General features: G+C 36.9%; 1 protein-coding gene and 1 long non-coding RNA gene across 4 annotated transcripts in view; one reads left to right on the top strand and one right to left on the bottom strand.

Annotated features, from left to right (window-relative positions):
- Positions 1-7,096, bottom strand: part of ccdc102a (coiled-coil domain containing 102A) — a 94,709-nt gene that overhangs the window by 30,681 nt on the left and 56,932 nt on the right. The gene's annotated exons all lie outside the window — the stretch shown is intronic.
- Positions 4,601-7,096, top strand: part of LOC103462329 (uncharacterized) — a 9,985-nt gene continuing 7,489 nt past the window's right edge. Inside the window, exon 1 of the long non-coding RNA XR_533329.2 lies at positions 4,601-4,815. This is a non-coding gene — a long non-coding RNA (uncharacterized LOC103462329). The remainder of the gene's footprint in view (positions 4,816-7,096) is intronic.

Raw genomic sequence — 7,096 nt, 5'->3', positions numbered from 1 at the left:
GATCATAATATGTGAACATTGTTTCTTTATTGGAATATATCTTGCCACAGCATTACTTTAGTGCAACATTTGCTCTGTAAAGTACAAATTTGACTATCTGTATATTCTAAACCAAGGTAAATTTGAGTACTTGAGTGTTTATGCATAATTATATTGAACCTTAGTCAGTTGTAGTGTCATCACAGTAACAAAGATCATAAATATTACATCTACAGTAGAGGCTTTCATTTATATTTCTGAAAATAATGAACATTTGTCACACTGTCATAAAGTAAGACTAAATAGGACTAAGTAGTCCAGGAGTCTCCAACTCCAGGGATTGAGGGCCGGGGTCATGCATCTTTTCCATCCGCCTCTGCTTCAACACACCTGAATCAGGTGAATAGCAGGACTCTGGAGAACTGGACTGCATACTGAGGAGGTGATCCATTTAATTCAGGTGTGTTGGACCAGGGACACACCTGGAAGTTACAAGATACCAGATCCCCAGGCCTGGAATCAAAGGCCAGTGGTTTGGCTCCTTCTCACCAATTGGGGACCTTGATATTCTTCAATTTTGGGTTATTTCATCCCTTCCTTACTTCCCATGTTCTTTCTTGAAGCACTCATTGTGCAATAAAGCCTTGAATTTCTCCAAGGCATGGGTGGTGCAAAAGCAACATCTCTGGAAACAATTTTTGCATTGACTGACCAGTAAGCATCTTGGTCACATCTTGTCATAACTTGAAGAGAAGTGTCCATTTGAGATAAATTTCCATGACCTACTGGCCTTGTACCAAACCTTTCCATAAGATAATAAGCCACAACCCATTGTAATAGTCGGAATTGTGTAGTATCTAGTATCTCTGATGATGTCACATGTATGCACCGCTGCTTCTCTGTAGAGAGCGTGGGGACACGTGCTACAGTTGGATACCCGAACTGAGACAGACATGTAGCTCTCTTAAGTTCAGTAATGTTACGGGTTGTCTTGGACTCTGCTTATTTCATGTATGAATGTATAGCAGCCGTTCAACCGGGCTTGTAAGGTTGGTGAAGAGTATTTTATTAAAGGGACGACACTGTGGAATTCTCAGTACCAGTGTGGTTGTGAGTTACTAACCGTTCAGTCGAGTCTATCGCCTCCTCTCCTCCCTTAAACACAACCCAAACCGTTACACCACGATGAGCAAATCTGTCGTTCCTCCTACGACACATTTGTAAAATAATATCTGAAAAGTAAATGGCCTGTACTTGTATAGTTCTTTATCAAGTCCAAATGACCTGAAAATGCTTTTCACCACATTTAATCTTTCACCCATTCACACACACACACACACACATTCACACACTGATAGCAGTAAGCTACTAGATTGTAGCTACAGCTTCCCTGACACAGCTTGACATAAGTAAGGCAGTCATTCACTGGCACCACCAGCTCCTCTGACTACCACCAGTTGGCATGGTGGGTGAATCGTCCTCTTGATCAAGGTCACAACGACTGACACAGACAAAGTGGGGGTCCCAGCAGGCAACCCACCAGTTACCAGATAAACTCCAACCTCCTAAACTACAGTCATCCTATTTACAAGTGCGCTTTTGAGATGGGCCACCACCACTTCTTGGACCCGATCATGACTCTGCAGCTTGAGGGGTTTTGTTCATGAAGGTCTACACCTCTCATGTGCTCATTTGACATCAGTCTCTGTTTAGTCCTTTCTCATCTTTGTTTCTACTAGGAAAATATTGTTGTCTTTCTAGTGGATCAGCAATTTCCCGTCTTGTGACAGTCTCATTTGGATCCTCTTTAGTTTTAAAAGGTACATCAGAGAGACAGTTGTCCCTTCATCATAAACTTTTGCAAGTGGTAACAGAGTGCCACATGACTGTTGAAGGGTCAGATCATCCTCTTTTCCCATGAACTGATCATATGCATTAAAAATGGCCCATCTTCCCCATACAGTCCATGTCTAAGCCACCACTATCAAAATCAATAAGGATTCCATTTTTCTCACAACTTCAATGTTGTATGCTTTGTCTGGCTATCACTCAGTCTAACAGATCAAGAACTACACTCAAAATTAATCTTAAAAAGGAATTGGAAGAATATGGTATGCATTTAAATAAGCGGACCTAGGTAAAATGTATTATCCCACCGGTCACTATTGTGACCGTTAACATGTTTACACATCCTGCTCACACACCAAACCAAGTTTTGTAAAGGCAAAGGTGTATATCATAACTAGACACTTTAAAGATGATGTGCACCAAAAATCTTTGTTGTATGTTTATTTAAACATACATTACTAGCCTCTTCTTTGGGAGGTTTGTGGCAGTCTTTCTCTCGCCAGGGTGCAACCAAGATTTAAACAGCTCTATTCATGTGATAATTTACTCTAAACATGTGATACCGCATAAGTATTATCCAAACAGTCTAAACTTTCAATATTTGCTTAACATTAACTAAACCTTAAACCAGGAAGCATTTTGGAGTCCTTGAAAGTAAAATAAATTTCTTGGTCACTATTGTGACCGGTGGGTTACTATTAACAGGATAACATCTATGAGACATTTCTTGCATCTTATTAGTCAAGTATTTCTTCAGCAATAACCAAACATCTTTCAAGCAAATATCATTAAATATATTGTCCCAAAAAAGTAGAAGCTGGTTTGCTTATATGATCTTTTATTATTAGTTCTCTAATACATTTGTTATTAGTTTTACTACTTAAAAATGGGTCAGAGTTACCAATTGTTCTGTTAAGTAATCAGTATGGTGTTGAACAGAGGACGACAATAAAATTTTTCACCCCAGAAGGGATAGCATCAAATATGATTGCAAATTCTTTAGGCAGTACAGGAAAATTATATGTGGTCAGAAATTCATGATAAGACTAAGTATTACCTTCTTTGTTGAAAAGTTGATGTGCACAAACAATACTTTTGTCAAACCATTTTTTAAGAAAAATAGATTTATGTTTAAAGCAGATGTCTTTGTTATTCCAAATATAGTATTTGTGTGGGGATAAGTTATGTTTATGTATTAAATTCCAGCATAGAAGTAGCTTTTTATGGAAGTTGGAAAGTTTAACTGGGATTTTTTCAATACTATAGTTACATCTTAAAAGAAAAGACAAACCTCCTAACACCTCAAATACATATGTGGATATAAAATTCCATACAGAGTTTGGATTTAGAAGATACCTTTTGATCCACTTAATTTTAAAGGTTGAAAATCTAAAACATTGAATTCACCAGAGCACAACTTGTTTATCATTACATTTTTCCTAATAAGATTAACCTTTTTCTTACAAATAAAGTCAAATAATATTTTATCTACTTTTGAAATGATCTCATTGGAAACCTCAATTGCTGAACTAGCATATACCAAACTGGAGAGACCTTCAGCTTTAGACAGCAAGACCCGACCAGAGATGACTAAATCTCTCTGTAACCACATATTAACTTTCTTTTGGATTAAAGCAATTTTCATTTTGGTTTTCTTCTTTCGTGATGGAGATACCAAGATATTTAAGTTTAACAGGGATTCCTGAGATTTCCATTTCATCATGGCAGGGTTTTATAGGAAGCAATTCGCATTTAGAGTGATTAAGTTTGTGGCCAGATGCTGAGGAAAAATCATTGAGCAGCTTAATAGCAACATTTGAGAACAATCTTTTAAAAATAGAGTCGTATCATCTGCCAGTTGACTCAAACATATTTCTCTCTCTGCAATTTGAATACCCTTTAAGTCGCTGTTCTTTATGAAAAGTGCTCAAATTTGCATAGGTAAAAGAAACAAAAACGGTGAAATCGGACAACCTTGATGAATTCCATGCTCAATATTAAATCTACAGGTGGTTACATGAGATAGTTTAACTGAACTGTTAATTAATGCATATAAAGTGCCTATCAACTTTTTAAACTGCTCAACAAAGCCAAAAAGGTCAAGCGTTTTAAACAGAAATTTGTGTTCCAGTGCATCAAAGGCTTTATGGAAGTCAAGAAAGAGAATAAAACTTTTTTCTGATACTAAATCAGAGTAATCTAATAAATCTAAAACAAGTCTTATGTTATCAAATATATATTGAGAGCCTTGTCTCTTACTGTATTGTTCTCTCAGTTCAGTACAATGTTTTTATTGCCTTTACTCATTTTTTTGCTTGTGGGCTCAATGTTGGCACGCAAGACATAACAGAGAATCCGGTTAAAGGATTTTCAAAATAAAAGATCCTTCAAACTCAGATAATGCATTAAACGGAAATATTTAATTATTCCTTGTGTGCCCGGTACCAATTGGCCCACGGACCGGTACCGGTCTGCAGCCTGGGGGTTGGGGACCACTGGTCTAGTTCATCTTAGATAACACTTTATTTGACGGGGTGTGAATAACACTGATATGACACTGACATAAACATGACATAACGCCTGTCATGAACATGAATAAGTCTTCACAAATATTTATGACTGTTGTCATAAAGTGCCATTCGGTAAATCATGACACTTTTAATACAAAGTTGACATTATTTAAAATGTCTCCATTATGACAACTTGACATTGACCTAGACGAAAATGTCTTTGTTATGACAACTTGACATTAAACAAGAAATCATGATCTGACATAAATTTGCTATAAAAGTATTACTGATTAAACTTTATTTAAGACTGTTTAAAGTAATGCAATGCACCCTCTCCACCAGTGAGAGGCAGCAGTGCAAGAACAGGCATGCAGTGTTGGTGAAGAAGAAATCTTCCATTTTGTGGGGCCAACATAACAAGTTATAACGGCCAGACCTCATGTTTTAAAAGAAGCCGACGACACCTAATACATATGAGGTATGTGTCTTATTAACTTTACATTTTCTTTGAGAAAATAACATTGACTATGTTTTCTTTCTTTGTAATGTTACCTATGAGTAATTCAAGCCGATCCTACCTTGCTGTAAGTGAATGTTAGCTAAACTTATTAAGCCCTTAATATTAAACATATTTTAAAGACAGACAAATAGGTTTTTTCCCTTCAATTTTAATCTAGCAAATTAAAAGCTAATATGTTAGTCACAGTTATCCTTTATGTGCAATATTTAGCAACTTAGCTGATGTGACACAGTGCTCGTGTTCTTTGCTTTGGCAACTTTAGCCACATGAAGACCCATGTTAGCCTACAGCAGTGTTTCTCAATTATTTTCTGTCATGCCCCCCTGGGGGATCATAATTTTTTTCACACCATCCTCTCTCATACCTTCGCTCCCCAGAATTGAAATACTATTGCAAATCTGTTCATATTTAATAATTTTATAATTTATCTGTACAAACCATTGGCTCCGACATTGTATGACATTATCAAAACCACTGTTTTATTGTTCTAACTCTCAAAATAATTTCCAAAATCAGTTTATCAGTAACATTTAATCAAGACTCAGTTTGAAAAAGAAAAAGTGCAAATGACTAGTATATATTCCATTGAGGGAAAGTAACTTTAACATATGAATTCCTCATATGTTAACATAAAGGCTCGTTTTGAAGTATAAACTGCTACTAACAGGCATTGCTTGGAATGCGGCGTTCATAACAAACACGTGTGTTCATCTGCTCTACCCCTAGCAAACAACCGTACTGATTAAATAACATAAAAGTCAAGCAGTTCCCTAATAGTCCAACAGATGGCAGCAATGCACCATGCAAAACAAAACACCCACAGTTTACAGGACACACTTCCTGCTAAAGAGCCCCCTGGTGGTTGAAGAAAAATCCACATATAAACCGGAAAATACAACATATGAAAAAAAATCTGAATGCTCTCTGGTATTGTTCAGGGGGCCGGACCAAATGTGGAGGCGGGCTGGATCCGGCCCGCGGGCCGTAGTTTGGGGACCACTGTTAGAGTTGGTACTGGTTTAACAAATAAGTAAATACTAAATGTTTTAGCACATCAGAAGCAAATTTTCAGCCCCAGGACTTTGAAATGATTGTTTACACAACTTTTTATCTAATAGAAAGAACCAGACTTGCTGAGCGGGTCACGTTACATATCACTCTAAGAAGCTTTTTAATTTAACGACTTTCTTCCGGCAATATTGCGTCTTAAATTATTCTGCCAATACAATTGGGTTCTCAGAGTATTATGACTGTATTCTTGTATTTGAAAATTAAAATCTCTTAGCCTGGCCATAAAACTCCATCATACTTGCTTTACTGACCTCTGCTGCCGTTTTCCTTTTCACTGTCAAACTTCTCCATGTCTCCTGTATGACGGAAGATATATTTCAAAACACCTTCGCTCCATTTCCCAGATGGCTGACACAATCACAGCAAAAAATTTTATTGTTGAAAGAACTTATTCTTTAAGTTAAAGAATAAGTAATTCCGTTTTAGTTTTTCAATCAGTATTTCAGAGTAACAACATACTGGCCAGGCATTATACCCTCTGTTTTTTTTAAGGTTTTGTTGCCTCTGGCCTTTATTTAAAAGTAGTTCGACAGGAAGGAGGGCAATGAGAGAGGGGGAAGGCATGTGGCGAATGTCACCAGGCCGGGAATCGAACCTGTGACCACCGCCACGAGGACTAAGGCCTCAATACGTGGGTTGTGCTTTGCCCCTGCACCACCACAGCACCCCAATACCCTCTGTTTGAAGAACAAGTTATTTTTTGTTTTATTCCAATGTACAAAGAGTTTGTTCTATAGCTATGATGGTAGTTATCAATCAAATCAATCAAATTTTATTTGTATAGCACATTTCAGCAGCAAGGCATTTCAAAGTGCTTTACATAATTAAAATAAAAACAGAAATCAGTGAGAAAGAGAGATTTAAAAAAAAATAAAAAAACAAAATAAAAATAAAAACAAAAAACCCCCCAAAAACATTACATCATTAAAACGTCGAAAAGAAAGAAGAAGAAATTAAAAACATTAAAGACATAAAAACATGGAAGACGCACTCTAACCCTAATTTAGCCATAAGCAACTCTAAACAGGTGAGTTTTAAGTTGAGRTTTAAAGGCACTCAGTGTTTCAGCTGTTTTACAGTTTTCTGGAAGTTTGTTCCAAATCTGTGGTGCGTAGAAACTGAATGCTGCTTCTCCTCGTCTGGTTCTGGTTCTGGGGATGCAGAGCAG

The sequence above is a fragment of the Poecilia reticulata genome, linkage group LG3 (assembly GCF_000633615.1).
Source record: "Poecilia reticulata strain Guanapo linkage group LG3, Guppy_female_1.0+MT, whole genome shotgun sequence".
Classification (NCBI taxonomy): Eukaryota; Metazoa; Chordata; class Actinopteri; order Cyprinodontiformes; family Poeciliidae; genus Poecilia; species Poecilia reticulata.
Note: the sequence above shows the minus strand (reverse complement) of the source record. Positions and strands in the feature narration are given on the sequence as shown.